The following is a 10447-nucleotide window of genomic DNA, read 5'->3' as shown; positions in this document are numbered from 1 at the left end:
CTAGATTCAGTTCTCCAAGGACCTGGGCTGCCCGGAACCCAGGGGTGCGGCAGGAAAAGCGGCTGGGAGTGACGCATCGAGGGCCCAGGGGAGTCATCTGCTAGCAAGTGGTCTGACCGCAGTCATTCAGATGTGAAATTGCCTTTTCACTGAAATATTCCTGGGCCTGTTCAGGAAGCCAAAGGGCTGTGGCTGGCTCTCCTTAGACGCTCTTTCTTCAGCCCTGTCCCTACACAGGTGGGAAGCTACAGGTCCCACGCTGGTTTTATTCTGCTCTGGGTATGGCAGGAGGTGAGAGTGTGATGGCCACAGGCCCAAAGGAGGGCACTGCCATGGTGGGGGTGAGCAGGGGGTGCCCGTAGAGGCAGGTAGGGGCACTCTGCAGGCTTGTTCTCCTGAGTCTGACCCCAAGGGTCCCCGGCAGCTTCCGGATGAGGCCCATCTTCCTTGGGCTTCCCCAGATTAGCTCCAAACACACACCTGTCACCATCAGCTCTGCCTGGTTCATTGGTGGAGCTCCAGTCAGCTGGTCTTCCTGCACCTTCGGCCTTGATCAAAACCGCCAGAGGTGTCGCGTCTGCCTTAGCCTGCCAGGGGCTCCACATCCCACCCACCTGAAGGCTGAGGTCTCTCTGGGGCTGCACACCCCTCCAGTCCCAGGCCCAGCCCCTAGAGGCGCAGCTCCTTGGCCAGACTGTTTCTCTGCCCCCACCCCGAATGTCTCAGTGAGACCCCCCACACACACACACCTCCCCTGCTTTAATGGACTACACAGTTTTCTTATTTATCTGCCTCACAAACATGCACAGCACCCTAGAATGTAAGCTCCAGGGGGGACATCAATGTTCGAATGTATTTATTATGGAAAATTTCCCCAAAAATGCAGAAGTTGAGAACAGTGTCATGAACCCCAGCACCCCCATTACCCAATTTCAGGAATTACCAGCATGCGGCTGGTCTCATATCTCTGCCCCACTCCCTCCGTGGACTACAAAGCAAATTCCACATATCACCTAACTTTTCTGCAAATGCTGCTGGAATAAGGGCTTTCGAAGACTTTCACCGCAGTACCATTATCACCTAAAAATTTACTAACCTTGGAGTTGAGTAAATAGTCAATGTCCGGTAGTCCTGGTCGTCTCCACCTCGAAGGGTTTGTAAACGGCAGTTTGTCAATAGGTCTCAACTCTACAAACCACACTGTCTCCCTCTTTTTCTTTTTCTTTTTCTTTTTCTTTTTCTTTTTCTTTTTCTTTTTCTTGCTGACGGAGCTGGGCTGTTGGCTCTCCAGACTTTCCTGCATCCTGGCTTTGGCTGGCTGCCTGACAGACCCTGGTCAGCTTTGTGTTTTGGCAAAAGAATGTCCTCTGCGGGGCTTAGGGCCTCACGGCCCTCACCCTGCCTGCTGCTGGCTCTTCCTCTAGGAAGCACCTTCTTGTCAACTGTTGGGTTACAGCTTATCCAGGAAAGGCAGGATAAAAACCTGCTTTTTGCTTTATTTGTGCATTTCTAGAACAACAAGAACAGTGAGCATCTTCCAAAGGCAACCGGGAGCTTTTTTGTCCCTTTTTTTGTTTTTTGCTTTTTGGATATTTAAGAACTCCTGAAATGTCACTTATTTAACACGTTTCAGCCCATTTCTTCTTCCCTTGTTCTTTTCTTTTTTATTCCCTGTTGCAGATTTGAAAGCGCTTTGGCCGCCACTTTCACCGGGGCACCGGGGGGGGGGGGGGTGATTAAAGGCATCATCCTCCCTCCTACTCCCTCCGCCTCCCCAGACAAAGCGAAAGAACGTCTTCCCATCCCCTGCCACACCACGGTAGACAGGGACACACGTCCTGCAGCTTCCCCTGCATCCTTTGTGGGAAGGCTCTAGCACTCAGAAAGAGAACTTTCCACCTCCTCTTTTAAATCCAAAACAGTCTAAGAGCTAGGCTCTATGGCGTAGCTTTCGAGCATCCCCATCACTTTGGTTGGACACGATGCCCCCAGCACAGACTCCCTCCTCTGCTGCGGACTTGGGGCAGGGCCACACCCCTTCTCCTCTGTGCCGTGTTCCTGTTTTCAGTTGCGGTTCTACCTGGACTCAGGCTCGGCAAGCTTCCTCTTCCTCTTTTCCTTCCCCTTTGACATCTGCCTCTCTCTGCTTCTTCAAACAGCTTCATTGAGAGAATTCAGGCACCGTAAAATCCACTCGTCTGAAGTGTACAACTCAGTGGTCTTCAGCACGTTCACAGAGCTGTGCACCCGTCACCCCTGTCTAATTTTAGAGCATCGTCATCACACAGAAGGGAGACGCTGCACCCCCAGCGCTGCTCCCCAGCCACCCCCAGCCCCCGGCCACAGCCCTCCTGCCCTCCCCCTGCGATACCCCTTCCCGGGCCCTTCATACGGACAGAGCCCTACAGTATGTGGTTTGTGTCTGGCGTCTCCCACAGAACACACGTCAGGGTTCGCCCGCGTGCTCACGCCCGTCAGCGCCTCATTTCTTTGCTGAATGATCTTCCATGGGGTTGATGGACCGTGTTTTGTTTATCCATCTGCGGATGAACATTTGGGTCTTTCCTACTTTTCAGCAATTATGAATAATGCCATATACAAGTTTTTGTGTGGACATACATCTTCATTTCTCTCAGGATTATGCCTACGACTGGGATTGCTGGGTCGTCGTGTGTAGCTCTGCGTTTAATATTTCAAGGAGCTCCCAGTTTTGTAGAGCAACGCAGTGTCCCACAGCCCGCCAGCAGCCTGCTGCTCCCACGTGTGCTCTGCCCGGCGGCCTGCCTTCTCCCAGACTAATCCCCGAGTAGGGGCCTCCCCCTCAGGGGACCCGAGCATCCCTGCTTCTCTGACTTTCTGCTGGGCTCCTCTGCCCTCTTTCTGCCCTTAGTCCTCTGGGGCCTCTGGGAGCTGTCTGCCAGTCCTGTGGCCTCCGCACAACCACAAACATATTCTTATTTCTTTATTAAAATAATTAGGCATGAGTATTAAGAACATGGTTTCAGGGACGCCCACGTGGCTTCGTCGGTTAATCATCCAACTCTTGATTTCGGCTCGAGTCATGATTTCACCGTTTGTGAGTTTGAGCCCCGTGTTGGGCTCTGTGCTGACAGCGCGGAACCTGCTTGGGATTCTCTCTCTCCCTCTCTCTCTGCCCCTCTCTCACTCACATGACCACGCGCATGCCCTCTCCCTCTCCCTCTCTCTCTCTCCCCTCCTTTCTCTCAAAATAAATAAACTTTAAAAAAAGATCCTGCTTTTATATCAAAAGCACCATGAAGGGTCGCCTAAGCAAGTGTGAGCAAAGGTTCCTGTCATCTGTACAGACCAGCACAGATGAGCACAGCTTCTTCCCCTCAAGCCCTGTTTGCCTGCTTCACGAGGACTATCTCTCCACACAGCTGGGGTGTAGACACAAGGAAGAGCCCTGGATGTGGGTTATTCTTCCAGTCCGACCCAGTCCAGGCCGCTTACACACTCCGGCCTCCAGCCCTGCTGTTGTGAGGCATCTCCCAATCTTCCAATCTTCACTGGCTCTTTGTCATACCTGTGCCACACCTGACCACCTCCTACCCCATTTCCTCCAGAACAAAACCCAAACCTCTATGCCAAGCCTGCTGACTAGCTGCTGCTGCTGCAGAACAAGACACATAACAATATTGACCATTTACTAGCCTCGCAGTTTCTACGGGTCAGGAATTTGGGAGCTCCAGGCTCTCGAGAGGATAGGGTCAAGCTGTGGGTCCAGGTTGCCCATTCGTCTGGAGGTTAGACCCGGGCCAGGTCTCCCCTGCTCTTCACATGGCTAGGGGCCAGGGCCGTGTGTGGGTGGGAGGCCTCAGACCCACCCAATACAAGCCTTGAACAGGCTATTTGAGCCTCCTACGACATGGCAGCTGATCCACGAGGAAGCTGCCCTTTCTCTGACCTCGTCCCAGCGGGCACAGAGCGCCACATCCCACTCCCTACTCTGGGATCACTAGGCCTAGCCCATGTCCAGGGGAAGGGAATTAGGCTCCACTTTTTGGAGGGAGTGGTGTCCATATGCAGAAACGTTCTAAAACCATCAGGCCAGGCACCCGAGGCCCTCACCACATCCCCGTTGCTTAAGGAGACTCGCAAGGAACCTCTGCATGTTGGAGCTTCTAACAAATCCCACAGGTAAGAAAAGTGTTCAGTTTTGTTCAATTCCTATGAGCACACAGAAGGCACAGCGTCACACGTCAAGGGCCAGGCTCCTGCAGACGGCAAGTGAAGAGGCAGACAGCAGGCGCTCCGGGGCAGAGCAGATGCTGTGCATACAGATGCCCCTAACAAATACCAACTGAGTAAACACCTCCTCGATAAGATGCTCGCTTCCCTCTGTGTATCCAGATCAGATTGTTGAGTAGGGAGTGTCTTGTAGCAGACATTTCCAGGCCTGTCTTACACCCAGTCACAGTGCCAGGATTTCATAGCCAGCTTTGACCCCGGCATCACATGGGGCTTCCCTGAGAACGTACGACACAGCTCAGTGCAGGAAATACCCACATGCAGACCCTTTCTGACTCCTCTTCCCTGTTGTCTGTGGGCCAGGCTCACAGGAGGAGACGCCGTGCAGGGTGAGGCTATGAGACAACTCACCATTGCAGCTCATGGGGTAGATCTTCAAACCAGCCCCTCGACCTTGGGCATTAGGAAAAGTGGGACTGTCTTGCTGGGTGGGACCAAGTGTTGGCCTCTCTGCTTACTGAGCTAATTTCTGGGCTGTGAGTCTTAAGGTTTTCTTTGTCACTGCTTCGGCATCATCCCATGACCTTCTGATGCTTTGGTACCCATCTTCCAAGTCTAAGTCATCATTCCAGAAGACCCATTCCCCACTTCACCCAGCCTGTTCCAGACGGTACCACGTGTCTGTGTGGGCCTTGATGGTGCTTTGACCATTTATCTGTATAGACATCCTCCCAGCCTGTCTTCTCTGGGCCAAGCCCTCAGTCCTGCCCAGGGTGACCACCATGAGATCTGGCACCCCAGAACCACCCCCCAGGGATGGCTGTGGTCTCCTGGAAAGAGTGCCCACTCGATGCTGCCCTTCCTGAAGCATGACAGGTTAGGGTTTGAGGCTGGTGGAAAGGCGCCCAGGTCTCTGAGGAAGGCCAGTCGAGACCCCCGCGGGGCTTGTGTAGGACACTTTAGCTTACACAGGACACGATGCCCACCCTGGAGGTTGACGGCTGAGGTTTTCAGCCAGCGTGGGAAGTCTCCGGGGTCAGCAGTCCTGCTGTGTTTGCCCTTCGTAGCCTTTTCTCAGGCTTGTCACCTTCTTTTTTCACATTTGGTCAACAATCCTCTGCCCCATCACAATTTTCTTGGTGTTTGCCCACTGGGGCTGGCTGTCAGCTGGACGAGGGCCAACAAAGCCGCCTGGCCCTGTGAAGCCACAATCGTCCAGGGGTCCCGGCTGGCCCCTGGATCACACACTCATTCTTCACCGCCTTTAATTTACTTCTGACACCAGGAGTCTGGAGTCTCTGGCCTCAGCCGCCCTGTGGGTCCAGCTCCACGGCAACCTCAAACAGGTCCCTCAAACTAATGAGGACTCTGGAGTGGCATCAGGAGGGGCCGCTGCTGTGGAGACAGCCCACAGTCACCCAGTTACCACGGCACCGGCCAGAGTCCTGGGGTCGGCCGCGGGAGGTTTGCGTCGTCTGGAAATATCCTGCTTGCTAAACTGTCTGTCTTACTGGCACAGGAGTTGTGCACCGAGCCCCTTGGCTGGCTCCGCGGGCTCTGTCCAGCCCTACCAGATGTCCCCTGAACACGATGAGCCCACCGCAGATCTCTGGGGAGAAGAAGGCTCAGGGTAGTGTGGAAAAAGATCCTGCTGTGTCCTCTCTGGCCACGGTGGCCCGCACCCCACCCCCCCACCCTGGCCGGCTCCCAAGGCTGGCACTACCCTGTGTATGCTACGGCCCTTACAGCAGCCAGGCCCCCACAAAGACACCTTCAAATGAGGAGGGAGAGTGGGAAGAAGGAAGGTGTATGGCTGCCCAGGGAAGGGAGTCACGTGATGAAAGTCTACCGCACACCAGATCTCCTCAGTTTCTTGAAGAACAAGTGTCTTCACTAAGGCCCAGAGAGGCCAGGCAACTTGTCCAAAGTTGAACAGCCTGTGAATGGCAGCCCAGAGGTAAGCTAGGAACCAGCCTTCCCATTTTACTGTCCCCATGGAGAGTGTGTAAGGAGGCCAGACGCTCACCCTGAGAACACAAACCTGCCAGGTGTCCTCAACACTTACACGTGAGGGGCCTCGATTCTCTGAGACATGCTGGGACAGGTGCCAGCAGCTTCGGGCGATGCAACCCTTACCACTGCTCCCCCCGGTCAGGGTGCCATTTAGAATCAAAGCTGTTGCTGAGGGGAACCTGGCTGGCTCGGTTGGTCACAGCTGTTGCTGAGGGGGTATCCCGTTGAAAAATAGCATTTGGGTGCAGAGGCTCCAGGACCCCTTTGTGGCCCATTGGAGCTGTGTCCAGCCTCTGTCCCCATTAGAACTTTGGGAGTTTATCACTGAGCAAGGGCAGAGTAGAGGAGCCTTGCCGGGGCCTTTTCACCCTTGAACTTCTAGCAAGTTCATAACACAACTGACCCTGCCAGCTGTCTTCACCATTGGGAAGTAGCAAATTTCCAAAGCTGAAAAGATTTTCCTCACTGCTATCATACATGCTGTGACTTTTAGTGTCACCATGCAAAAATTGAATGGGGCCTCAGGTCCAGGAGAGCCCAGACCTGAGTGAGACTTGGACAAACTCACAGAAATAGAGACCCTTGAGTTGGCCTGAATCATTCGGGCTCCTACAAAAGACACCAGTATCCCACCTGTACTCAGCCCTCAGCTGCTCAGATGTTCAAACAGAAATCCAGCATTGAAGGGCTTGAGTGTATGGGTAGGAGGCCAGTACCCCCCACCCTCACTGCTGGCCTGAAGTTCCTTAGGGAGGTAAAGGTGGTCTGAAGAAAGTTCCTGCAAGGCTTTTGGTTTGAGAGAGGGAAGCCACTGATTGAGGAGGGGACACTTCTGTTTTGCTATCTCTTCCTTCCTCTAACCCCCTCTGTGAGTCATGACACAAAAGAAATGTGAGTTTTCAGGTCAGAATTCACAATAGTGTTGGGGCACCGTGGCTCAGTCGGTTGAGCATAGGACTCTTGATTTCGGCTCAGGTCATGATCCCAGGGTCATGGGATCGAGCCCTGAGTCAAGCTCCATGCTGAGCCTAGAGCCTGCTTAAGATTCTCTCTCTCTCTCCTCCTGCCCCTCTCCCCCGTTCACTTTCTCTCTCACACACACACAAATAAAATAAACATTTTTTAATTTAAAAAAAAAAAGAAGAGGGGTGCCTGGGTGGCTCAGTCGGTTAAGCGGCCAACTTCAGCTCAGGTCATGATCTCGCTGTCCGTGAGTTCGAGCCCCGCGTCAGGCTCTGTGCTGACAGCTCAGAGCCTGGAGCCTGTTTCAGATTCTGTGTCTCCCTCTCTCTGACCCTCCCCTGTTCATGCTCTGTCTCTCCCTGTCTCAAAAATAAATAAAACGTTAAAAAAAATTAAAAAAAAAAAAAGAAGAATTCACAATAGTGTCATGTGTCACCTTTAAAGCCATTTTGCAGAGTCCTGCTGAAGCCCGCCCTTGGGCTAGTGTGCACATTTCTGAAGCAACACAAGGCTGAGTGCTCAGCCTTCAAGACAGAGCCACCAGCTGTTGGTAGCCTTCCAGCTGTTGCTCATGCTCGTCACTCGACACCGCAACCCCAGGGTACTGAGCATCTCAACACTCACCACCTCCCCCTTTCCAAGTTGAAGGGACTCTCCCCCGCATGGTGGGTCATGGAGAGCCCTGGGTCCTCATGGGCAACATCTGTAGAGGAGGAGGAGAAAACGTCTCATGTGCTTGCTGAGCAGTGGGATCCTCAGTTCCGGGACTGCCTGGAGAGAGGGGCATTCCTTACCAGTACTGTTTGGAGTTTCAGGACCACGGTCTTGTGAGTAACACAGTTGCTTATAATTAAGTGGCTGTTAAATGTCTAAAAAGCAGTCTTCTAGGTGTTGAAATCCAGCTTAGCCCTAAGTGTCTAACCTCCAGTTTAGCCAAGACCTGTGTGCTTAACCTGTTTAGACTCAAACCAGCCGGCCTCAGGGAAATGTCACAATGGTTTGGTGACTGACCTGTTTCCAGTTTGGCTGCCGCTTTCAGAGGTGAAACCCCACTCACACAAAGGCTGTGAAATCCAAAGGAGAAGAGGGAGCTAGAGAGATATTTGGCTCTCAAGGTGGAGTATTTTTGCCCCGGGGGAAAGGTACTGGGACTCCCAGACTCTTCTAAAACTCTACAGAAGGCTCCGTGCTAACAGACAGGCATTGAAATATCATCCTGCGCTTATCAACAGGGGCACAAGTCCTTGTCACATCGAAGCCAGTTGCGAGACAGTGAAATGTTTTTCGCTATTCTTTGAATTTTCAAGCTCAGATCAAAAGCCCTGATTCCTTCTGGGTGCCTGGCCTGCAACAGAACAGGTGGCCATCAGGCAAATGGGGCTGCTGGGACTGACTTTGTGACTCAAACCACCAGAGCTCCCAAAGGTCGGGGCCATCCCCTAAAAGGTAAACCAAGCCCCTCACGTGACCTCCTGAAGGAGAACTATTGCCTCTGGGATGTGGGGCAGTGGGAGCTGTCAGGCCCTGAGCTGTCCCCTGGAGTCTGGAAGTGACTCAGGCCCACCCCCAGCTCTGACCCATATGGTCCCCTCCCCTTAGCAAGCCTGACTACATTCCTATCTCTTCCAAAGACCTTGGCTGCAGACCTTGACCACTTGGCCCTCCCGTGACCCCCCCACCCCACCCTTCAGGGGTGTGATTACACCCCATCAGGGGACATCTGGATGGTTGTTCAAGTCAGAGCACTGTTAGTTCTGCCCGTGCGTCTCACAGGTCAGCTCCAGGCACCAGACAGGGCACCTGCAAGGGTGCGTGCTCCATCGTGAGTGCAAATGAATGGACGTGACTTTGCAACTCAAATATAGCTGTTTACGAAAACAACATAGCATAACTTTTAAAAATGAAATAGTCATCTTAAACCTAGGAAATATTGCAAGGTGACAGCTAATTATATAGCTCCTTTCTCACTGTCTCCGCTCCTCCTCCCCTCCTGTCCCCATGTCTTGGGAGGACCAATGCCAGAGGGGAAGGGGAGTATTCCAGTGTCACACTGTAAGCCTGTGGTTCTCTCTAGTGTCCGGTAAACAGAAGGAGGTGTGCAGCCCTCGGGGGCTTTGATGCTCTGGCCTCAGGGAACTCTGCAAACAGCTTTTCTTTTTAATTGAGGTAAAATCTACATCTAAAATAAACTGTTTGAAGCATTTTGAAGTGTATAATTCAGGCGCGCCTGGGTGGCTCAGTGGAGTAAGCGTCCGACTCTTGGTTTCCACTCAGGTCATGATCTCATGGTTTGTGAGATCGAGACCCTTGTCGGACTCTCTGCACTGGCAGTGCAGAGCCTGCCTGGGATTCTGTCTCTCTCTCTGTGTCTTTCGTCCCCTCCCCGTTCATGCTCGCGCTCTCTCAAATTAAAGAAGTAAAAATAAAAAAATAAAGTGTATAATTCAGTGACATTTGGTGCTTTCACAATGTTGTGCAATCGTCGCCTCTTTCTAGTTCCAAAACATTGTGATCACATAAAAGAAAACCTGTGCCCATCAGCACTCATTCCCCAGCCCCAGGCAGCCACCAGTCTGCTTCCGTCTCTTCTTTCTCTACTCTGGACCCTTCATATTAATGGGATCACATGACGTGTGGCCTTTTGTGCCTAGCCCTTTTCACTTACAGCACATTTCCAGGGTTCACCATGCTATGACGCCTACCAGTGAGCCACCCCTCTTAGGGCCAAGCAATGCTCCATTGTATGTAAGTCCCATGTTTTGTTCCTGGGAGCAGCTGCTTTCACCCTCAGAGAGGGACGTGGCCCACCTGCTCGGCTCTGCCTTAGCACCTGGCCCCATGGACCAGTGGACTGTCCCAGGTAGGGAGCAGGGTCTGTGGGAGCTGGAGCAGTCAGGGAGGGTCTGACCATTAGCGTCTGGGTGTTGGACCTTCATCATTTTCCTGTAATCCATCTGGAGAGAGGACTGCTGGTGTCTGGATCCCACGACGATGTTACGGAGACCGCCAGCTCTCAGTAGCAGAATAAACTAGACTCTGTCCTCACTAGGTTGTGCCCTTGCCCTGCCGATGAATCAAAGACAAAAACTGTACATTTAATTTGTCTGTGTGGGGAAAACATTGAGTAAAATATTCCTAAAGTAAGAGCACAAACACTAACACCTTGAGGAGAAAACAACTTTGGAGGCTCTTCTAGACCACTGGTTTCCAAGCGTGACTCACATGATACGTGTGCGTCTTGGGTTCTCCTCGGCAGCCA

The 10447-nt window shown here is 52.6% G+C and overlaps 2 long non-coding RNA genes across 2 annotated transcripts; one reads left to right on the top strand and one right to left on the bottom strand.

The window, feature by feature from the left end:
• Positions 1 to 2379: 2379 nt before the first annotated feature.
• LOC111557862 lies at positions 2380 to 8145 on the bottom strand. The gene is made up of 3 exons (XR_002738258.2): positions 7983 to 8145; positions 7625 to 7891; positions 2380 to 5821 (listed from the first exon to the last, which is right to left on the bottom strand). It is a non-coding gene; the product is annotated as an uncharacterized LOC111557862 (long non-coding RNA).
• A 91-nt stretch (positions 8146 to 8236) lies between these two features.
• Positions 8237 to 9391, top strand: LOC123382088. Its single transcript, XR_006589870.1, has 2 exons — positions 8237 to 8634; positions 9263 to 9391. It is a non-coding gene; the product is annotated as an uncharacterized LOC123382088 (long non-coding RNA).
• The last annotated feature ends 1056 nt before the right edge of the window (positions 9392 to 10447 follow it).

The sequence above is a fragment of the Felis catus genome, chromosome E1 (assembly GCF_018350175.1).
Source record: "Felis catus isolate Fca126 chromosome E1, F.catus_Fca126_mat1.0, whole genome shotgun sequence".
NCBI classification, from domain to species: domain Eukaryota; kingdom Metazoa; phylum Chordata; class Mammalia; order Carnivora; family Felidae; genus Felis; species Felis catus.
The sequence above is the reverse complement of the archived record's forward strand: the minus strand, read 5'-3'. Positions and strand labels throughout refer to the sequence as shown.